The sequence below is a fragment of the Phacochoerus africanus genome, chromosome 13 (assembly GCF_016906955.1).
Source record: "Phacochoerus africanus isolate WHEZ1 chromosome 13, ROS_Pafr_v1, whole genome shotgun sequence".
NCBI lineage: Eukaryota > Metazoa > Chordata > Mammalia > Artiodactyla > Suidae > Phacochoerus > Phacochoerus africanus.
In genome coordinates this window covers 6072798-6096063 of record NC_062556.1, presented here as the reverse complement: position 1 = coordinate 6096063, position 23266 = coordinate 6072798, and the positions used below count along the sequence as shown (strand labels likewise).

Sequence of the window (23266 nt, the reverse complement as noted above, 5' to 3'; positions counted from 1 at the left end):
TCTGCCTGAACCTGCCCCCCCCCCATCCTTTTCTAACTCAATCTCACTCATTCTTCAAATTTTTGCGCAAAGCCCACCCCCCACTAACCTCCACCCCGTGCACGTTCTGGAGTAGGGCAGACCCTCGTGCAAACCGAAGGAGAAACCAACACATGACATCGGAAAGCATCTGCCCCCTCTCCAGAGGCTAAGGTGACAGGGGGAGAGGGTAGGCGGCGGCCACCCTTATGATTTTGGTTTTAACCTCCAATGCAGCAAATCTTCAAAATGCACCTGATGTTGCCGGAGGTAACGATACGGTCCCATCTCTGTCCTTCGGACCTGGGAGGTAGATGGATGAGGAGGCAGAGGAAGGATAAAGTAAAGACACGGATTTAAATAAGCACATGAAAGGACTCGGCCAATTATTAATTGCTATGCAAATGTGAGTCTCAAAATTATTTTCTACAGCAGGTCAGTGAAAAAGGCAAGTGTGCAATTCAGTGTTGCTGCCTTTGCCGTGGGTTTCATTCCTGAGCGACAGAACTGACCTAGTAGGAAGGTAAAAAAAAAAAAAAGATGCAAAGTACAAAAGGCCTGGGTCCCTGGTTAACTTCACTTGCAAGTGCTTCTGGTAAAAGAATTCCGCCCTCGGGGAAGGGAGGCATCCCGCCTCCCTGGAAGCAGCACAGCCTCCCTCCAGGCTCCTTTCTCCTCGTCTTTGATGAGGCATATCCTCGCCACCCCGCGCAGGGCTGAGCACTGCGGCAACTGCCTAGACGGGCTTTTTAACGGGATTAACACATCAGGGCCAAGTGCAGCTTTGTTCTCCAGGTGTCTTTAGCGCCCAGCCCAGGGCCTGGCACACAGCAGGGTCGCAAAGGTGTTTATGGAAACGGTGGCTGGCCGGCTGCATGAAGACTAGTAACACAGCATATACCAGAGTGAGCGATATGTCAGACTCCGCAGACGTGAGCTCAAGGAGGCATCCCCCGCCCCCCATCGGTTTCTGCTCTCCAATCACCCTCTTGGGTGCTGATCACAGGTCTTTCACTGTTAGGTCCATGTGACTAGAGCAAACGTATTCTCAGTCCTTTTTTATTTATTAAAAGCTTGAAAGGGGCAGCTCGTATGTGGACTTTCAAAACTACAAGCTAGTTCCCACTTTCCCAAGAGGCAGCCTGGTCCCGGGTTCCTCCTGCCTCCTGGTCTGAAAGCCCCCTCGCTTCCTGGTCACCTGTCCCCCAAACATACCAGATGCTTTACCTTCCCTTCCATCAAGAGCCAACGCTGCTCTCGTCTGGTTGTCTGTCCCATTCCCCCAGGTGACAGCTTCCCCAAAACTATCTCTGCTCTTTAATCACTCCAGAAAGCTCACAGACCAAAGGACTTTAATCTTTCCGATTTCCAAAAAGAAGAATCATTCATTGGAAGGTCAAATTTCTCAGTTTAAGAAGGTCTGCCTTTGTCTTCCAGAGACAGCATCTTCACAAATTTTCTCCGACTGTGCAACACTCCCTAGAAGTAACTGCCCATTCGATGCCCAGGACAGGTCTTCGAAGCAGTGTTCTGGCTAAATACGAACTTTAACCTTGTCTAATACACTCAATGCCAAGGTCCTCCCTTCCCCGGTGAGCCAGACAAAGGGCCACCAGCCTTCTCAGGAACCGTCAACAGCTCCCTAGAGAGTCCATGACTAAGGGGTTCAGAGGTTCGGATGGAGTGGCTGAGAAGCTTTGTGCTGGAGCCTGGTTCAACTTCAGCTTTGCCTCGTATCGGTTGTGTGGCTCTGGGCAAGTGACTATACGTGAGTCTCGTCTTCCCAGTCAATAAAAGGGACTGAGGGACAACCCACCTGATAAGTTCACGGTGAGAATGAGGCACTCTGGAGAAGTCGTGAACCGGGGACAGTGCCCAGCCCGGCCCAGCCAGCACCCCACACAGCAAAGTCTCTCTCGGCAGAAGCGCCCCTTCTGGTTTGGGGGTTTGTTTCCATGTTCCTTTGTTTTGGTTGTTTGATATTTTACACTCTACCCGTCTCGTTCCATTTTAACGTGGACCGAAGTTCAGGATATATTTGCAAAAGTATGTGAAGTTCAGGATACGTTAATAAAATCACAGCAAAAAGTAAACCAAGATGCTAAAACGGTGCTCCTTTGCGGGGAGGAAGGCAGCTGTTTTAGAAGTCCTCCTTAGGCTATTTCCAGATTAGCTGGCTAGCCAATACATGCACTTGCTATTCTGTACACAAATTTGTCAAAGAGATTTCCCCAGATGAATGGCAGCGTTCCAAAGCCAGGCAGCAGATACACACAACTGCAAACATCAGCACGGCCGCTGTTGCTGCTCACAGGGAGGGGAGCAGCCCGCCTCCAGCTGGCCTGTGACTGCGGGGGGGCTTCTACCTGCTGCCCTGCCTCCCCTCCGCTCTCCCTGCTCAGCAGGGGAGGCCCTCGGAGATGCCTGGCACCTCCCAGCCACGAGCTGTGGCCTCAGGATGCGTCAGACTCGGCAAGCACTGCACTGAGCTGGCCTGAGTTTGAGCCCCGTAAGTGCGATACAAGATTTCCTGGACATGTGGGACATGGGACACATCCATTTATTCAAACAGCATTTTGTGTGCCAGCTATATATGCAACGGGCCTGATGTTGCAACGCTGCCTTCTTCAAATCAGGGCACACAAAGGCTTTTCAAGGGTGCTCCCTGTAAGAGAATCTGTGTTTCCTCATCCCTTATTTGTACTTTTCTCCAAAATCCTTCTGCCTGGGAGCCTCATTCCTCATCTGCTCCTCTTGTGGTTTTGAAACACAGGGGCAGCCTTCACACACCCCAAATCTCTCTGTTGTGTGCTGATTCGGGTTTTAAAACCTGCCAGTGACAATGGGACAACTCTGAATACTGGAAGATGGATAAAAACTGGAATATCAGTCAGACTCTTATCAGGAAAACAGAATCCACTTGAAGTATTTGCCACAGAGGGAACTAACACACGGAATTAGCTAATGCAGGTCCCCCTCAGAAACCAGCTGGGAGCCAAGGAGCCAGAAAGAGGAGCGACTGCGGATTCCTCTGCAACTCTTTACTCTTACGATGAAATGTTTCAATGCTAACTTTGAAAAGTATGAGGGTAGGTATAATTTTCAAAACTTTTAGGAGCTGCATGAGCAAAAAAGTTTAAAGATCTCTGTGCTCTGAAACTGAAAGATAAGCTGTCCTCCTTCCGTGGCCTCACAGATTAAAGAGGCCGGCGGGGGGGGGGGGGAGGGTGCAGAGAGAACGATCTCTCATCTCCTCTTTTTCCTGCTGCACATCCTGGGGGCCCCCCACACACCCAGGAGGCAGGTACCGTTATCTCTCCTTTACAGGTGTGGAAACAGGGTCTCAGACGGTCAGTGAGCTGCCTAAGGTCAAGTTTGTAAGTGACAGAAGGAAGATTCAAAACCGAGCTTGTTTCAAACCACAATTCCACTTCCTGGTGTCAAAAGCACAGAACCAGTACGTTATAAAATATGTCCTAGAACGGCGTTTCCCAAACTGTAATGTGCCTGCAAACCACCTGGGGGCCTTGTCAGATGCAGAAGCTGATTCTGGAGGTCTGAGAGTCTTCATTTCTAAAAGGGACCCACATCTGGGAACCACCTTTTTTGAAGAGCTGGACCCGTGAGCAGGGGGTACAAGACTTTCGTGAGTGGACACCCTAAACGGTAAGACACTCTGAGCATGCATTCTCCTGCCTGTGTGCACCTGTCTGTTAATAAATTGTATGTATTCGTACTCTGACCAGCAGCTAATACAACAAGAGGTACTACCTAGTTTGGACAAGACACAGTGTTGCAATCACAACTCTAAATCCGTCTTTTTAAATAACCTCGGTGATACTGAATTTTTTTGGCCAACTTCTTGTGCAGTAGGATTAGGCTATCATTTTATGTTCACTTGGCTAAGGAAATTCTCATACAAGGAGCAGCAGAAACCACAGCAATTCTGCCATTTTCTTGACGTTCATGTGCACTTTCACGTGGAGTACGATGGCTGGTTTCTGTTTTTAAGCCCCTTATCTCTTCTTTCAGCGTAGTTACACATACGTAATGTGATTTCTAAATCTGCTTAACCCTGAAAAGGGGACAGAGGTGTGAGGATGGCACTTGTTCCTTCCGGACGTGCCCTGCTGCCACTCCCTCAGGGCACCTCAGTTCAGAATATTACAGGTGACCAAGTGAAGCTGCCTGTGTCCATCCTTACCGCAAAACATAATAAACCTTTGTTTCTGCGTCATGCGGCACCCACTTTCAGGGCACCCCCCACCCCCGCCCATGGCACCCACCTTGAATGCAGCCCCCATCAGAAACTACCAAGCAAAGAGGCGAACATACAGAAAGAAGAGAAGACCACCTTCATGGTCCGCGTGCTGCCGCTTCCATTTTCAGAGAGGTGAACACAGCCGTCATTAGAAGAAAATATTTTATACGGAATTTTTACACCCCCTTTAAACTTGCACCCCCTTCACACACATCGCATGCTTTGAACGCTTCCCTCCCTCTCCCACTTCTCTAACGTAACATCTCTTCCAACCACGTCTAAGAGGAAGCCTTAGAAAGAGCAGAACATCTAATTGAGGTGTTCGCTACAACACAGCATCAGACCCAGCTCAGGGAACTGGATGCTGTCTGTCCAGAGGCATCTGGCAGGGAAATCACTTCCAAAGGATTTGGAAATTCTGTAAATCTTATGCTGCTCAGAAACAAATACAATTTTAGCCTTTCAAAATATTTCAAGCCCTGGAAGACTGTGAACCTCCCTTTTGGAAAGCCACTGAGGACAAACCTCCCCAGCACCGTCCCCAAACCACGTCTCTCCACTACCCTCATTCACCTGGTCATCTAACAGATAGTTCACGAGGGTCTGCTGTGTGCCCAGCCCACCCCAGGTGTGTGGAGAACAGCAGAGAAGGAGACATCCTGCCAGAGCCTACAGTCCAGGTAGGGAGGCAGACAAATGAGTGAGGAGATGGCACTGAGATGGTGCTCTGGGGGAAAGAACCGAAAAAGAAGAGGGCAGAGAGTGCAGGTGGGTGGGGAGGCCCTTCTGAGGACCACCCTGGAGCAGCAAAGGAGCAGCCACATGCTACACACGGGGGAGGAACTGTGTACGCAGAGGGGAGGCCCGAGCAGACGCGGGTCAGGAGGATGAACGGCAAGGCTGGCGGCTGGCACCTCAGGAGAGCTGGGGGGAAGGACATGGGGCTCATTCTGTGCGGATGGGGAGAAGCGGAGACCTGCGAGCCGGGGCTGGTGAGACCTCAACCAGGGTTCAGAGACCCACTCTGGCTGCTGCAGGGAGAAGAGGCTTAGGGGAAGGAGAGTGGACACAGCGAATCCCAGGGCTGCCTCCTCAGAAAGTGGTTCCCAAGGCCCACAGGTGGGCGCTGGGTCCTTTGCAGGAGCTCCGACCCCTCCGGACACTTCCCACGGCCCAGCGATGGGAGCTGACACTTCCGCCTCCTCATCCGCACAAGCCCCTTCAAGATAAATACTCACTTCTCTACCGAATGCTCTCTTTGTAATTCTGTACACTTTTAAAGAGGTGCCTTCCACTGTATACACTTCAAGCCCCAGGTCAGGACCCTTTCCGCCTGGATCATAATCATTTATTCACCTGCTTATACCTCTGGGTTTCTGGAAGGCAAGGGCCATGTCGTAGTCACCTTTGTATCCATGACATCTTCAGAGTACACAGTACACAATAATCACTCAATAAATACCTTGGGTGGGAAAAGGGATAAATTAGGAGCCTGGGATTAACAGATAAACACTGCTATATATAAAAGAGATAAACAGCAAGGACTGAACAACTGCACAGCAATGACGTTCAATATCTTTTAATAACCTATAATGGAAAAGAATCTGGAAAATATTATAGATATATGTATATACACATATATACACACACATATAAATATCACTAATTACATATTCTGTATCACTGAATCACTCTGCTGTACACCTGAAACCAACAAAACATTGTAAATCAAGGATCCTTCAGTTTTTTAAAATCTTCTGATTTATTTAACACAATATACAGTACACGTGTGTACACACATACACACACACACACACACCAATGTTTTAGAAACAAGGATCTAATTTCCTTTTTCTGCAGACCAGCATCCCCAAGGCTTCAGGTACACCTGACCATTCAGATGAATTCCATCAATGCTGGTACACAAATGCATGTGCTGACATGACAGCATTTAAAATACATTCAGACTCTCTCAGAATGGCAAGCCCTGCATTGAAATTATGCAAACGTTGCGGGTTTTTTATTTCTCATAGGTCCACTCCAGACACATTTCCTCACCTTTCTCTACTTCCTATACCAACACATGTAAAGGCTTTTTTCTGGAACAGGAATATACCTTATTGCTAAGACACTGGAAAGAAAGCACAGCATAGAAACAGCCCTTAGAGACGCCTCAGAGCTCTCAGAACAAACAAGCTTCAGGCAAGAATAAGCTGTCATTCTTTTCAGAATATATTTTAACTTGCAAATAAATGATCATCAGCATTTAATAGTGATGTTCCCCCTTCTCTTTGGCAACTTCGAGATACACTGAGCTGCACACAAAAAGGGGAAATTTTCATCCAGAAATAAACGAAACCAGGGTAAACAGGTAACTGAATATTCAGAATACAAACATCAAGGTAAATCTTCTCCACTCAGTGGCCTCATACAAAAACAAGTGCTTGCAATAAGGACAGATATGATAATGAAATGTTAACACCCAGCAGGAGGCTCTAATTTTAATGGCTCTGTCTGAGTTTTTGCCATAAAATGAATCAACTGTCTAAAGATTGACCTCCGGGATGGTTTAGAGGCATTCTTAAAAAATGCAGCACAAAGAACGAAAGTTCTCTGGAGCAAAATTCAACTTTATCCTCACAAGTCTCTTCTCCCTTCTCCTGCTTGTGATGCTTTAATGTTAAGCATACCCTCTGGGCAATTTGTGTTTTTCACACTAGCCAAAGCCATCTACAGATTCAATGCAATCCCTATCAAATTACCCATGACATTTTTCACAGAACTAGAACAAACAGTCCAAAAATTTATATGGAACCACAAAAGACCCAGAATTGCCAAAGCCATCCTGAAGAACAAAAACCAAGCAGGAGGCATCACTCTCCCAGACTTCAGGCAATATTACAAAGCCACAGTCATCAGGACAGTGTGGCAGTGTCCTTCTAAACAGAGCTGATCACAACCCCCTACCAGTGGGAATTCTGCAAACTGTTGCAAAGTTCCAGGTTGAACGTGGGGAGAGGGTCCCTGGTGAGGCTATGGGTCCCTGACCTGTGCGGGTGGCTCCAGCCAATGAGCAAGCATGTCCTCTCTCCCTGAGCCTGAGGTCAAGACCAGGACACAGCGAGAGACCCACACACCTTCTGTGCTGAACCCGGAGCAGCACAGTGGATTCCACCTGTGTCCGAGCACTGGCATGGGCCCCACACAGAGGGTACCCAGCTCAACCTAGTATCAGGATGGCAGCTCCCTTTTGCCTGCTTCCAGGTCTGGGTGTGCAGACCAGGTATAAGCCCTCCTCCACAGCCCGTCTTTGTCCAGGCAGACTGTCAGAACCTTCACCCAAATCTCAAGCCAGCAGGCAGCAGGACAGTGTGCAGACTCTGGCCAAACCCCCTGCCCGGTGGGCGCTCGTCCAATGGGCTCCTGCCAGACAGAAGGGGGGCTGTTCGGTTCTTCCTGTGCGCTGATGAATTCTTCCCAGATAACGTTTTCAACCGCTGAGGTCTCCGCACTGCGAGTCCTCCTGCTTGCTCCTTATCCCTGCCCCCCTCCACCCAGCTCCGGGCCCACCTTCCCGATGCGCTGTGCTGCCGGCTGCGTGCTGACTCCTGACCTGGGGGGAGGAGGACTCAGGGGGGTGAATGACATCTGATGCACAACAGCTCAGACAGGGTTCACGAAGGGCTCAGAACTTGCGCTGGATCTTGTAAAGGAAAAGCCGAAGGCAGAGAGGAGAGCAGAGCATCCAGACAGAACCAGGGAGCAACAGGGAGAGGCAACGAGGGGCCCGTTTAGAGACTCAGCGGGGACAGGCGGCCGTGGCAAGGGGTCCAGAGGGGAACTCGGAGACAGGCAGGGCTTTTCCCAACAGACGGCCCACCAGGGCCCCCGACAGCATTCCTGCTGAGCTGACTCTCTCCTCAGGGCCCTCCGCGTGCTGCGGCTTGTTTTCCTGTCCTGGGTGCGTGTCGAGTTTGCTTTTCGGGACAGCCGTCCGCTTCCAGCATCTTCCTCTGCGGCTCTAGACCAAGTGGGATTTTGTGAATTTCCACCGTGTTTTCGCCTGTTCAGCTCCCCAAACAAGCGGACTTCATGTGTCTCCCTTTTGAAGAGGCTGGTGTCTTATTTTTACGGACCTAACACTCTCTTTGGACCTTTGAAATGACTTTCATAAACTCCGAAAGCACATTTTCCATTTCGCTCCGCAGAAATGTACAAGAGCCGTGGAGGAAAACCCAATAAAATACGACGAACCCCAGGATTACACACTCCCGTGCAGTCACCCCATAAACACATGTCACTGTGTGCTTTGGTACAGAGTCTGTGCTAGACACCGGATACCTTAGCAGTGCTCTCCAGAACAGCCTGAGCAGTAACCCCACCGTGAATCTTACGCATTAATTAATAAAAACAAGTTACAAAAAACAAAACACTGCCTCCATTCTACCTCCTACTTAGCCCTCCAACCCCCTTTTGTTCAAAATCATCTCTTTTATATCTTGATGGGCACACTTGATTTTGGATATTGTAAATGTTTCCAGAGAATACAAGAAATAGAGGCAATCCGACCAGATCAGAGAATCTCAGCCTTGGCACAGCTGACATTTGGGGTCAGAAGATACTTTCCAGGGACTGTCCCACGTTATTATAGAATGATGAGCCGCATCCCCGGACGCCACCCATCAGAAGATGCCACCAGCAGGTGTGACAACCAAACTGTCTGTCTCCAGACAGTGCCAAACGTCCCCAGAAGAGATGGCAAAATCACCTCCATGGAGATCTAGCCCTTCAGCCTTTAAAACTCTCTTTTCATCAACAGCAGAGGACGGAAGGGCTAGAGGATTGTAAGACAGTGATAGGAACGCTCACTGGGACACTCTCCTGGCTCATTTCATTTTCTTTTAGACTCAACAGTCACAGCCCCGTTACTGAAAATATTTCCGAAAGAGTAGTCTCTCTGGTCAAACGAGGCACCATTAACTGAGTACAACTCAGTTAACTATTAACTACTGACTATTTGACTATAGCTTTTTTTCCTTTCTTTCTTTTTAGGGCTGCGCCTGGGCACATGGAAGTTCCCAGGCTAGGGGTCAAATCGGAGCTGCAGCTGCCGGCCTACGCCACAGCCACAGCAACGCAGGATCCAAGCCACATCTGTGACCTACGCCACAGCTTGTGGCAATGCCAGATCCGAAACCCACCAACTGAGGCCAGGCGTTGAACCCCTATGTCACGTTCTTAACCCACTGAGCCACAATGGGAACTCCCATTATAGTTTTACAGTATCTAAAATTATTTTCCAGTAAAGCAACTGTGGTCATATAATATGCAGCTATAAAACATCAATATCAAACCAGTACTGATGGACCCCCAAACATACTCACCCCAAGTGGCTTGAAGGATGGAGAAAACAGGGTTTGTGAGTTCCAGCTTCGAGCTTCCCCTGCGACAGTCCCTTAAACCATTCTTTTGATATTGTTTACATATTGGGCTACCTCGTTAGATTATACATTCTTGGAAGGCAGAAACCAAATTTTATTCCTTTTTATGTTCTCAGCATCTAGCATAGTACGTATGACAGGTCAGACATTCAAGAAACACTTCAGCACCTAAACTAAGAAAGGAGTACGTGCAAGATTTGAATAAAACGTAGAAGCCCGGCGTGTGTGAAGAGCCCTGTATTTCTGCTAAGGAACCTAGCTAGACATGCACCTGCAAGGAAATCCATGGAGTGGTCAGATAATGTGAGGGCTTAGCCTGGGAGGCAGAAGGCCTGGTAAATGCCAGCCCTGTCAGGTAGACAGGCTTAGCTCTGCTCTTCCCTCCGTTTCTCCTCCCAAGGCTGCGCTTTGCAGACACTGGAGCCACACCAGGCCCAGGTGCATTGAGAGCATAACCCCAAGGTGGCATCCTTCAGAGCTGCCATCTGGGTTCCTTGGAGGGTGCCCCAGGGGGAGATGGGCCTGGCAGGTGCTGAGACAGCCCAGGATAAAAGGAAGTCTGGAGAGACGCTCATAGAGTCATAGGCGAAGAATTAGGCCATGTGGCGAAGGAAACGAGGCCTGCCCTGCAAACCGCCTACCAGCTCCCCATCCACTTCCTCATCATTTGCCGGGGCAACAACAAGACAGGTGACACAGTGCAGGGAATGAACGAGAGAGCTGAGATGGCAAGAAGTCCTAAAGTCTTGTAAGTTACTCACTGTCCTCCTGAATCTAATCCGTGCCTGACACCCCACTCCTTCCTGGCAGGGCATCCTTTTCTTTGGGACCACTCACCATCCACTGCTCCATCCCTCTCAGAGCACCTATGCCCCCCTCCGCCCTGTCCCTACCCTCGGAGATGGGCGCTCCACCCGAGTCACCACCTTCCCCTCTGCGCCAAATCCAACACGGGGAACCAAAGGGCCCCCAGGAGATTCAAGTGACACTGACTTTATTAGCGGAAACTCCAAACTGTTCGAGCCTATTACAATATATTCCACTTTGCAAAGAAGATCTCCTTAGTGACAGGCCTCTCTCGCCATCCTAGACACAGGGCCGTCCTAAGGGGGGGACATGAACGCGTCCACACTGTTACCATCTCAGACCGTGAGAACCAAAGACAAGCCATCAGCCCTCCATGCCCTGCTGGGATATTTTCATTCACCCAGTAATTTACCGAGCCCTCTTCTGTGTACGCCTCTGGTCACAGCTCAGGGCACTGAAGCAGCCCAGCACCCAGTAAGGAAACAACAGGTGCTGCTGACCACCTGTCGGGCAGAGAGGAGGCATGAGGCACAGGGACTGGCGAAGCGCTGCAGGTGCGTCATTCCCATCATGTCTGCCTTTCAAGACGCCCTGGTGGCCTTGCTGTTAAAGAGCCGGCATTATCACTGCTGTGGCACAGGTTCAATCCCTGGCCTGGAAACGTCCACATGCCACAGGTACAGCCCCCCCCCCCCCAAAAAAGGGACAATGCATCCTAATACCCTTCTCCTATTAAAACTAATTGGTCTTGTTAAATGTGTGATTTCCTAATACATGAAAGGCTGCTTTCTTTCCTGAACTGCTTCTACATGAAGCAGAAGAAAACATGAGTTCTTCCGACAGGCAGTCTAATAAAAACCCGCCAGACAAGTGGCATATTATTTGCACATTTATAATAGTCTGTGGAGATGGACCTGCCCAGATAATTTAATTTCCTCTGAAGAGAAAAAAAGGAAACCAGAACTCAACTATTTAAAGGACACAAACGGGAGTTCCCGTCATGGTGCAGTGGTTAATGAATCCAACTAGGAACCATGAGGTTTCGGGTTCGATCCCTGGCCTTGCTCAGTGGGTTAAGGATCCTGTGTTGCCGTGCAGGTTGCAGATGTGGCTCAGATCCCACGTTGCAGGTGGCTCTGGCGTAGGCCGGTGGCTGCAGCTCCGATTAGACCCCTAGCCTGGGAACCTCCATATGCCACGGGAGCAGCCCTAGAAAAGGCAAAAAGACAAAAAGACAAAAAAAAAACAAATAAATGAAAAAATAACAATAAATAAATAAAGGGCACAAACGGCTTCTGACTTCATGGACTCAGAGTGTATCCCTGTGGGCTCTGGGTGATGCTAAAATGATCCAATGAGCAGAGATGCCTCTTAGAATTTATAACTGGCCCAGTGTTTCCAGTCTAATTCTTCCGAGATTTTGGTTAGCACCCATATTACTATTCCTTTAAATTAAACTTGGAGGGAGTTCCCATCATGGCGCAGTGGTTAACGAATCCGACTAGGAACCATGAGGTTGCGGGTTCGGTCCCTGCCCTTGCTCAGTGGGTTAACGATCCGGCGTTGCCGTGAGCTGTGGTATAGGTTGCAGACGCGGCTCGGATCCCGCGTTGCTGTGGCTCTGGCGTAGGCCAGCGGCTACAGCTCCGATTAGACCCCTAGCCTGGGAACCTCCATATGCAGCGGGAGCGGCCCAAGCAAAAAAAAAAAATTAATTAATTAATTAATTAAACTTGGAATAGAAAGCTGCCCTGGATTGGCAGACCTCGAAATTTTAGTTGAGATTTCCCTGTGGTCCTCTCACCTGGCTCCCACGTGGGCTTGAGAATGTCGGTTCATTAACAAACTAGTTCAGATCCGGGTGGCTCTGGAAACGCCTAACCGTGCCCCTCAGGGCTCAATCACACTCCCCTCCAGGCCCTCCCTGAACCCAGGCAGACCCATCCTCTCACCCCTCACTGTGTGCTTCGCAAATCACCGTGGTTTTTACCGGTGGAAGGTCTGTGGCAACCCTGCATCAAGCAAACCTACGGCCCCATTTTTCCAACAGCATTTGCTTGCTCCATGTCTCTGTGTCACATTTTGGCCATTCTCGAAAGAGTTCAAACTTTTTCATTATTATTCTATTTGTTACAATCTGGTCAGTGATCTTTAATATTATGACTGCAAAAAGAATTACCATTCCCTGAAGATTCAGGTCATGGTTAGCATTTTTTAGCCATCAAATTTTTTTAATGTTTTTAGGGCTGTATCCAAGGTATATGGAAGTTCCCAGGCTAGGGGTGGAATCAGAGCTACAGCGGGCAGCCTACACCACAGCCACAGCAACAACCAGATCCAAGCCATGTCTACAACCCACACCGCAGCAATGCCAGATCCTTAACCCACTGAGCGGGGCGAGGGACTGAACCCGAGTCCTCATGGATACTAGTTGGGTTCATTAGTGCTGAGCCACAACAGGAACTCCTTCCATCAAGTATTTTTAATAAGGTGAGTACGTTGTATTTTTTTAGACAAAATGCTATCGCACACTTAACAGACTACTGTATAGTGTTAGGCATGAATTTTTATGTGCACTGGGAAGCCAAAAATTTCCTGTGGCTCGCTTTACTGAGATATTCTTTATTGCAGGGGTCTGAAACCTAACCCAGGATGTCTCCAACATGTGCCTGTATTTTAAAAACTGTATATATATTTTTTAGAAAACTGTATATGTTTTTTTAAGTTTCTGAAGTCTAAAAATGTCAACTTCAAGGAGACTTTTAAACAAGGCTCTGTGACATCACTGGGGGCTCTCCCTTGCAACCTCTCGAGACCCTTATGGAACCAGAGGGCAGGTGCTATCCCATCTTACGGTAAGGAGACTGTGACACAAGTCAGGTCACACACTCCAAACTGCCAGACCCAGGTATGAGCCACAGTATTCCCGAATGCCACATTGTCCTTGTCCTGGCTCGCGGATGACCTGGTTCCAAGTGACCAAGATAACCAAGTGTCCACATAAAAGAGAGTGAAGAGGAATCCAGCTTATCAGAGACCCCACCATAAAGCCAGCGCTGCCACTGCGTTATGTGTCGTGAATAAAGGATCCCTCCTCTTTCCAGTGTCTTAAATGAAGCCTCGCTCTCACCTTGTGTCTCAGTAGGTCTCTGCTGTGGAAAGAAGGGCCGCGGACGTTTTCCTATTTCCCCTTGATTGAGATGAAAGAGAAAGGACTCCGCTGCCCAGTCATAAGCTTGCAAGTTGCCCCTTTCCTTCTACAAACATTCACTGAGGGCTCAGCCTGTGTCAGGTGTTCAGGGTCCAGGTGCCAGGAAGATGGCAGTGAGTAAGCAGGATGCCAGCCCTCCTGGAGCTCACATTCTGGCGACGTGCGGGACCCAGAGAAGCAAGATGAGAAAAGGCACAGATGCCCACGTCCTCCCCCCCCCTCGTGCCAGGGCGGGTCCCCAACCTGCAAGGGGATCAGCTACTTCTACAAAGACCCTTCTGCCGATCCTGGCCTCAAAGGGGAATGGCCCCATCTTAGCAGCTGGACTTGAAACACACACAGCATTTGTAAAAATCAGGATGCTAGGTACAATGAATAACAACTATAAAAACAGGATAAATTAAATACACACTCCTTTTCAGGCATTTGACAAAGCCATTTAATTCATTCTCCTATTGTCAGACAGAACCAAACTAAACCTCTAAAGAGTTAGAAATGGACCTTCGGGTCACCTCTCTGTGCAAAGTCCAGAGCTTCGGCCCCGGGAAGTCACTGCCCGTAGGCTGATGGCAGCGCAGGGTCTCAGTGTTTCCAGAAAAGGGAAGATTGGGGGGGAGGAGGGGGATGCGGAATCCACAGTGTCTGAAAGATGTGCAAGTTCGAGTCATGTCATACAGCACTTGAATAACCCATTCATTTTTAATTCTGTAATTTCTGTGATCATTTTATATCCAATGACCTCATCTGACATAATATGCATATCACAGGAACTTTTCCGGGACTCCCGCTGTAATTCATCATGAACTGGACGGACGCACGCTCAAATATCACACAGCTCCCTGCTATCTGCCTCTCAGAGCAGGAGCGAAGCCGTTTCCTCTGCCTACTGGCGGGCTTCCCCACTAATTACCACAGATGACACGGTGCCAGTGGGATCCAGGGCCCTGCGTGTGTGCCCTGGTGACCGGGTTTAATAAAATCTGGCCTCGCATCAAACAGAACACAGGTTTAATTCTGAGCTAGAGAGGCCGGGTAACAGTATGTATCGGACCGTTTCAGAGCAGGGCAGGGCGAACCGAGCCGTCTTATGCACCATCTGAAAACGGACAACAGAGGAAGCGACGTGATTTCTTATCATCTTAGTGGGATCGTCCATGTGATTTCTATTGATTCTGCCTCCCCTCACCCCCCAACACCCCATTTCCTAAAATTCTGGGCCCTGGATTTTTGGATTTCAATATTGTAAATAAATAAATACATATTAAAATGTAGTTGGTCTCTACTTCTGTGTTTTCTGCCTAAGGAAAAGATGGATTGGGAAAAAATTAACCTCATTATCCCTGAAATCAAGGATTCTGACACCCCACTGCTTCTCATCGACTCCTGAGGATGGTTTTCAAGCGGAAAATAAAGCGCACACACTGCTGAGATGCCTCACATACTCAAAAGCTGAGTATATTTCAGTCCTATTTGACATTTAAATATTTCAAAATCACAGGACCTTCTTTGGTGGGGGAAAAAAAAAAAAAGCAGTCTTTAAAAATCTCTAAGGCCACCAGGAAACAAATTGTAACCGACAGTCCCTTCGCATCTCATTAGAGGGTGCAAATTTCTCTCCAGGATTCCCCCGGCCTTGCTCGGCTGGTGCCGTCCTACGATAGAGGATGCCCGCTCAGTTTTAAAGCAGTTCGGTCCATGAAGCTACCAAGCGTCCAGTGACGGGGAATGAGGAAGGCTACTGACACCTCACAGACACCGAGAGGTGAAAAAGACTTTGAGGAGAGGGTGGGTCTGGTCCGGTGTCCAGGCAGGGGGTCCGGCCCAGTGGTTAAGGGCGTGGCTGGCCGCCAGCCCCCCTCCAACCTTCACCATTTACGGAGCTGGAAAACGAGAGTGGAGGGAGCAGCTGCCCCAGAGTGTCTCAGGGACAAGGAGCGGACGAGGGTCACGTGCTCGCCTGGAGGCGCTCGCTACGCAGTGACGGCATCAGCACTGGCATCGGCATTGACATGTTTGCGGTCAGTCACTCCATTCCAGCCGCCTGGTACCTGGTGCTACCAACCCTCCGCCAGGTGATGACCCGTGAACCCCCCTTTTCAAAAAGCTGCTCTTTGCAGCTGCATCTCGAGCAGGTACATCTTTACATAATCAGCACAGCGCATCTCTCAGTAAAAGTCAGCACCACAGTTGTCTGGATCATAGAGTGCTGAGACAGGTCAACCCTAAACTCCTGAGGATTAATGACAACGAGACGCCGAGGCTGCTCTTTTGACACCGTGGTTTCGTTTTAACCTGTACGAAGCCCGTGTTTTCACAAATATTTTCTAGTAGCAAATATCATTTTTCCTATGAGTAGTAAGGAAAAATGGAACACAAAATGATTAGCTCAATATGACAGGTACCAAATACTATGCCCCAAACACATCCTCCTACTTTCACTCTTTCCTTGGTATTCCAAAGGCAAAGAAAAAGACTTGACATGATATCCATAAGCGAAGTGAAACTGACTGCCAAGCATTTACGCAGGGGGAGGGGAGGGACTCATAGTAATCCTTTTCTCCTTTTCTTTCTGCCCCTAAACTCATTTAGAAAAAAATCCAAGGAGTTTCCATCATGGCTCAGTGGTAACAAATCCAACTAGGATCCATAAGGATTCGGGTTCGATCCCTGGCCTCACTCAGTGGGTTGGGGATCTGGTGTTGCCATGAGCTGTGGTGTAGCTGGCCGACACGGCTTGGATCCTGCGTGGCTGTGGCTGTGGTATAGGCCAGCAGCTGCAGCTCCGATCCTGCCTCTAGTCTGGGAACTTGCATACGCCACAGGTGCGGTCCAATAGACAAAAAAGGAAAAGAAAGAAAGAAAAAGATTCACAGCAGTTCTTTCTTCAAAACACAGACCATGTATGTGTGGTGGGGGTGGGGAGAGGTTTCAGATGTGAAATAGCACCAGGGCCCTTTCCCGTAAATCACACCCATGGTTCTCCTGACTGATGGTGTGTTCTTCCGCCTCTGTGTTCAGAGGATCAAACACCACCGCGCGCACACACACACAGATACACACACACAGACACACACACACAGACACACACACACACACCCCCACGGAAGAGATGTGGGCCACGGCAGGGGTGTGGGAAACGAACCCCGGTGTCACCGGCATCACAACCACCCTCTTTATTGTGGTTCTCGAGGTGCAGGGCCGTCCTCCAGGGGAGGACGAGGTGGATGAGGGGTGCGGTCACAAAACGTGTTGCTCCTTCACAGACAGAAGCCCCCCGGAGGTCCCTCTCCTCAAGTCTGTCGTTGGCACCCAAGAAGGCAAAAGCTTTCCCCGGGCCATGTCCTGTCTGTCTCTGGCCTGGCAGCTTTTCCTTCTTCATTCCCTTCCTTCTGATGAGTCATCAGTGTCCCGGGGAGGGGGGGGGGCAGCCCTGCACCATGGCACCCCAGCCGCCCTCACCACCCTGACCACACCCACAACCACCACGACCTCACCCGAGACTGACCCCAGTTACCAACCACCACCGCCTAGCCCTTATTTTACTTATTTATTTATTTATTGGCTTTTTAGGGCCACGCCTGCCGCAAATGAACGTTCCCAGGTGAGGGGTCGAATCGGAGTTGTAGCCACTGGCCTACACCACAGCCACTGCAAATCGGAGCCCCCACAGCTCGTGGCAATGCCAGATCCCCGAGCCACCGAGAGAGGCCAGGGATCGAACCCGCATCCTCGTGGATACGAGTCAGATTCCTTTCCACGGCGCCACAGCGGGAACTCCCACATCGGTTCTTTTGATCTCGATCATACATCAGGCCTCAGGCTCATTCACGGCCTGCAGGCCTTTTCCTGGACCCAACATTCCACTGGCTCTCTCTCACCCTGTATGTGTCCACCAAGATGCACCCACCAATAACAACGTAAGAGCAGAAGACAAACACTCCCAAGCAGGGAAGGGCCAGCCATTACGGACACAGTCAACATTTTGAAAGTAACTACATGCTTTCGTGGGAAAAACCCCTCAAGTTTAAAGAGTCCTTAAGAACACGGCAGGTGTGGACCCACAGAATCAAACCACCTCGGAAGTGCTGGGAACCCGAAAGCACACACTCTCGACCACCACTGTAGGAACTCAGTCATTCGCTGGGTTTAGGTCTTCCCTCCACCGTTTTACGCCTAGAAAACTCAGGCTGCCCTCTGGCCTCCACACCTACAGAATCCACTGTCCCTCTGCTAGGTTTCTTTCATGCAACCCACGTCCAGTCAAAGTCATACCCCCCATGGTTACTTCTCTTCCTCATCCCCAAGGGCCAGAACTTAATAAAAAGCCACCCTCCCTTACAATTTGTCCTGAAAGCAAAGCCAGCCTGGCAGTTGCTCAGGCTGCAAACTGCAAGGCCACCCCGTTCAAAGGGGCATCACCCACACTGCTAGCGGCTCTATGCTTCCAAAAATGGTCTGTATTTTGATTACAACTGTGATGACTTAAAGATGGGTGACTTATTTCTATCACAAGTTTCTGGCACATGGCAAGAAATGGTCTTATTCTAAAAATCAGCCTGGTCCAACCGCTCTCTCATCAGATGGAAGTAAAAGTTCTGTGGAAAGGATGGCTTTGCCTAATTTGCACAAAATGCCATATGGACCAGCAGCAGCCCTCAGAAAAGCTTCTCTCAAATGTCTTCAACTTTCCGTGGTCTTGGCTGTTCACTAAAGCTTCTACTCAATAATCTCTGCACTGCACTGACTCCCCCGTTCCCTGCCCCAGGCTGATCTTTTGCTCTCAATAAGCACATCCTCCAATCAAAGCAAGCCTTCAACTACGACTGCATCCTCTCGTCCCATTTCTGTCAACTGATATTACTAAACACACGTTAACAATCCCACGACAACCGTGTGTCACCGGAGAAGCTTCATTACCGCTAGGAAAGGGATGTCGGCTGTGGACACTCAACAAATTTAAAATCGGGAACCAAACACCTCGCTTGACCTTGAGTTTCAGTCAATGTCTGCATACATTCCTCACATCTTGAAAAAAGGAAAATGAATTCACGCTTTCATGTGAGAATCCACTTTCAGGTGCCTGCATCATTAAGAAGAGCTACCGAAAATTACCGCCGCCATTTCCTATGAACACCAGCAGGTGTCACACAACACTGAAGAGGCAGTTAAGGGCCCCAGTTAAAATGGGGTCAAATCCAAGAGAAATCCACATAAACTCACCTGGACCCCCAGAAAACAAGATTTACTGCCAGTGGGGACAATGTGCCCTAGTTGGCAATCCCGGTATGGAAACCTTAGAAAGAAAAGATACAGGAAAATTCAGAAGAGAGGCGCTAGATCCAGGAAAGCACGAACAGGCGCTTCATTATAACACTATTTCTCATTGAAAACTACAGTGCGGGAGTTCTTGAGTCTCTGCAGTAATTGTGTCACAAATAAACTCTTCATGATGGGAGTTGTTTCAATAAACTCACCGTTTTTCCATTGGCCATGTCTAGGATTTCAGAAATACCTCATCTTATATTCAGATTAATCCTCAATGGATTACATGACTTCAATTTTCTCTCTATCTTAATCCCTCAAGTAGTTAATGATCGAAAACTGATTCTTAAATACACCATATACATGAAGCATTTTAAGGACTTGAGACGTGGTTTTTATCAGGGGAAGAATACCTCTGATACACGAATAATCGTGTCCACTTTGTAGATCTTAATTTTCTTAAATTGCACCAAATTTATACCCCGTGATGCTCCTTAATTTCTTATAATTCAAAAGAAATAAAAACCCAGAGGAACTATAAACCCTACAATATTAACAATACTAACCTGAATTAAATCCTTAATAAAGCTGTAGTTCAAAATAAATCAGCAAAAATTACTTTCCTCTCTAAACTGTCCAGTAAGAAGATTAGTTGCTAAATAGTAGAAAAGATGCAAATTTTCCTCCCAATTGCTACCACGATACCACAGAATGCCTACAATTATCTGGGTGGGTCATACAAAATTACTGATATGCGACCCTTCTTTACCTGCAAAAAATTACAATGCCATCATTTTTCCAAACAAGAAACTAAGAATTGGAAACCCTAGTGATTATGAAACAATGAAATCTTCAAAACTACCTATCGCTCTGCACACGCCATTGTTCTGCGCAGCCTCAGTGGTTCGGGTATTAACTGTCTCCCTTCCAGCCCGACACATCTTGACGGCACCTGAAAAACAATAAATGAATCGCCTCCAGCATTTGGAAGAGCTCAAGCGTATCTTTTCAGTTCTTCCTTCCCACCCCGGCCCTCTGCGCTGCCAGCTCTCTCTCAGCTTCCCCCCTGCAACAGTAAGAGTCTTTTCCAAGAGCATAAATGTGACAGAGAGAAAAGCTGGGGGCTGGAAGGCAAAAAGGCAAGAGTAAGAATGCAGCTCGCTAAGCAGGGTGGGAGAAAGGGAAGGCACATCAGAGTGGGTGAGGAGTAAGATGCGGGGAGTGGCCGGGAGAAGGAGTGAGATGCACGGGGGAGACGGCAGAGGAGCTGCCAGAGCTCACGTGGGGGGAGCACCACACCACGCCGAGCAAATCAAACCAAGTCCAGACGGCATGATGGGAGCATCTACTTCTGTCCAATGATATACCTAGTACCTCATCTATCCTAGGACCTAACCCGACCCCCACTCCCACCCATCCCCCACTGCTACGAACATCACCCCCCGCACAAGAACCACCACCCCAACCACACCACCACTACCCATGCCCCAAGAATGGGGCACGAGCAATGCTACTGGAACTAAAACCAACAGAGCAGAGGCCCTGTAAGTGCCCCGGGGAGAAACTTCACATGTTCACAAAAGGAGTTTTCTTCTGAGATGGAGTAGGAAGGGCTTAAATAAGGTTCCCTCCTACCAGGAGATGCATTAAAGCAGTAACCTATCATAAATCATTTTTTTTTTGGGTATGCATATGTGACCGGTTGCCAAATAAACTTTTCTGATCTCTTTTTATACCATTCATCTATTTCTTACTCCCTGTTTTTCAAATCAATTCTCTGAAGATAAGACGTAGGGTCAAAATCAGCACTCCGACTCTGCAGGAGGGTGGCGAGGTCCAAGGTGATAGGCCAGGTGAGACCCACTGCTTATTTGTAGCCAATGAGCATTTAAAAACAACCTGAGACCGGAAGAGGAAAGGCCAGGAGAGGAAAATCTAACACTCAGAGGCATTCTTCACTCTTCCAATGGTGACGTTCTCCTTACAACAGAGGTTGATCGAATGTGGACCACAGGACGGTTGAAGGAAAACGCGTGAACCATGCTAACGGCCGATGCCAGCACTGTCAGTAACAGGGAAGGACACCGCTATTATCATAGTTGGCATGGCCACGGAAAAAAGAGCTGCTGCAAATGTAAGAGCCCTGCATTGACAAGCCCAGCTGGAACTGCACTGCCCACTGTGAAAGGAAGACAGGATGAGACTTTGTGTTAATAAAGCAATTGAGTAAGCATAGAAACAAAGTTTCAAAGTGCTCGCTAAGGTGCCTGAAGACTAAATGTACATGTGTGGAAGCGGCAAGGTTCCAACTAAATGAGGCCTCTCTGTGAAGAGCCAGAGGCTGCCTAAGAGCCAACTGATCAACCTCATTCGAGGAGCCAGGCACTGGTAAACCGCCAGCACAATCTGAGTAGGGGCTGCAGCACATCAGCCAGGCGGTGGGACGAGGAGGCTGACAGAGGAGGCAGGAGGAACAGATGCTCCCTATGCCCGGGTAAATAAATGGGCTAAAAAGGAACTCTGCACGTCCCATCACCAGGGGAATGTGTTACACACAGAGATTTCTGGACACCATCCTGAAACTTATTCTTGAATTTCAAGCATTTCTATTTTCAAAAGCTTCCTCTGGGTACCTCTGGAGCAGAGCCGGGCAAAGAGTCATGTTATGTACACTATTCACTGAATCTTCATCCTGAGTAGACTGCAGCATTCCAGGTTTGCAGAACAGGAGGCTGCAAGGCAGGTCTGAAAGCTCAAGTAACTTGCCCAAGATGCCAAAGTCACAGAGAACAAATTTCACCTTGTGACTTTCTTCCTGAAGCTCTCCGGTGGGTGCCCGCAGCCCAGTATGGAATACATTCTGAACTCCCTTGAGGGTACCCTCCAAGAACACAGCCCCCCCCCACCTCAGCCACAGCCCCCCTTCAGCCCCCCATTCACAGGCATGCTCCCGATGGACCCAACTTCTAAGCAATGTCCCAGGGCAGTCCTATGCAAGGCTCCCTGGCCGAGCCTCCACTCGTGCCTCCTCCTGGAACACCTGGGCCCTGCATCCACCTCCTACAACACCTGTGCTCCTCACCCAACGCGTTTTCCAAGAGGGAGCTCGGCCCTGGCCTCCACGCCAAGCCCTGCAACACCACTGACCCTTACGCCGGCAGAACCGACCGCCGCCTCCAATGGGTCCTGCCGTAATTCACGCAATAAAATAACACTTTCTTTTCTCTCCAGTATGACGTGTCTGATTAGAGAAACAGACCACATAATTTTTGAGAATGCATGACAATAAATGCTCTAAGAATAAACGCAGTGCTAGAGCCAAAGCCCGAATCTGCATCTGGATCCAATGCAAAACCAGGTCACCACGCTGTATCTCCAGAAGCCTTAAATCTCATTATATTAAAAAAATATATAACTCCATAACTATCAATACCACGAAGCCTCTGGTGGCTACGAAACACTGGGTGGCTATTCTGAACTGAAAAGTGTAAAATACACAGCTGGACTTAAAAATTTCAGTATGAACAAAGAATATAAAATATTTCCACATGTTAAATGCCAATATTTTGGATATATGAGGTTAAATAAACCATATTAAAATTAATTCCACCTGTTGCTTTTTTCCCTTTTAATGTGGCCACAGAAAAGGTACCTCACGTTGTATGTCTATCGGACAGTGCTGCTCTATAAAGACGGTATCTTCCTTATTAAGAAACCTGTTAAGATGATAACTTTCCCCGACGATGACAGAGCCACAGACACCAAAGACGGCACGGCAGTGATACACAGCATGGCCCGGCTGGCCATACAGACGTGGCTCCCGTGGGAAAAGCCCACAGAAGGTTGTTTTCCAAGTTCTACCAACTCCCTGGCATTCTCCTTCTCTAATATCAGCTGCGGTCGGTTGCCTGGGTAAGTGCCAGCCTTCCTAAAGTTGCTCCTCTTCCCAGCTAGAGGGCCTACCGAATTCTGAGGCCTGCCGGGAAAGACAGGGTCAGGGCGAGGGGGAGACAAAGCACCTGCCTCGGGCTCAAAATTTAAGCGGAACCAAAAGACCTCAGTAACCATGATGGGTACATTTTTAAATAACAGCTTTACTGATCTGTAACTCAATTCACATGCCATAAAATTCACCGTTTCCAACAATGGGATTCAGCAGTTTTAATATACTCCAAAGCTGTACAACCCTCGCCATTATCCAACTCCAGAACGTTTTCAGCACCCCACAAAGGAACCCCATCCCCACGAGCAGATACCCCACCGCTC

The 23266-nt window shown here is 48.7% G+C and overlaps 1 protein-coding gene across 3 annotated transcripts in view; it reads right to left on the bottom strand.

Moving 5' to 3' along the window:
• Positions 1-23266, bottom strand: part of MTUS2 (microtubule associated scaffold protein 2) — a 478717-nt gene that overhangs the window by 442812 nt on the left and 12639 nt on the right. For 2 of the 3 annotated variants that reach the window (XM_047755832.1, XM_047755831.1), the window contains exons 2-3: positions 19863-19952; positions 18959-19031 (exon numbers count right to left, since the gene is read on the bottom strand). The exons of the other annotated variant lie outside the window; for it this stretch is intronic. The gene's annotated coding sequence lies outside the window, so the exon portion shown is untranslated. The remainder of the gene's footprint in view (positions 1-18958; positions 19032-19862; positions 19953-23266) is intronic. 3 annotated transcript variants of the gene reach the window in all.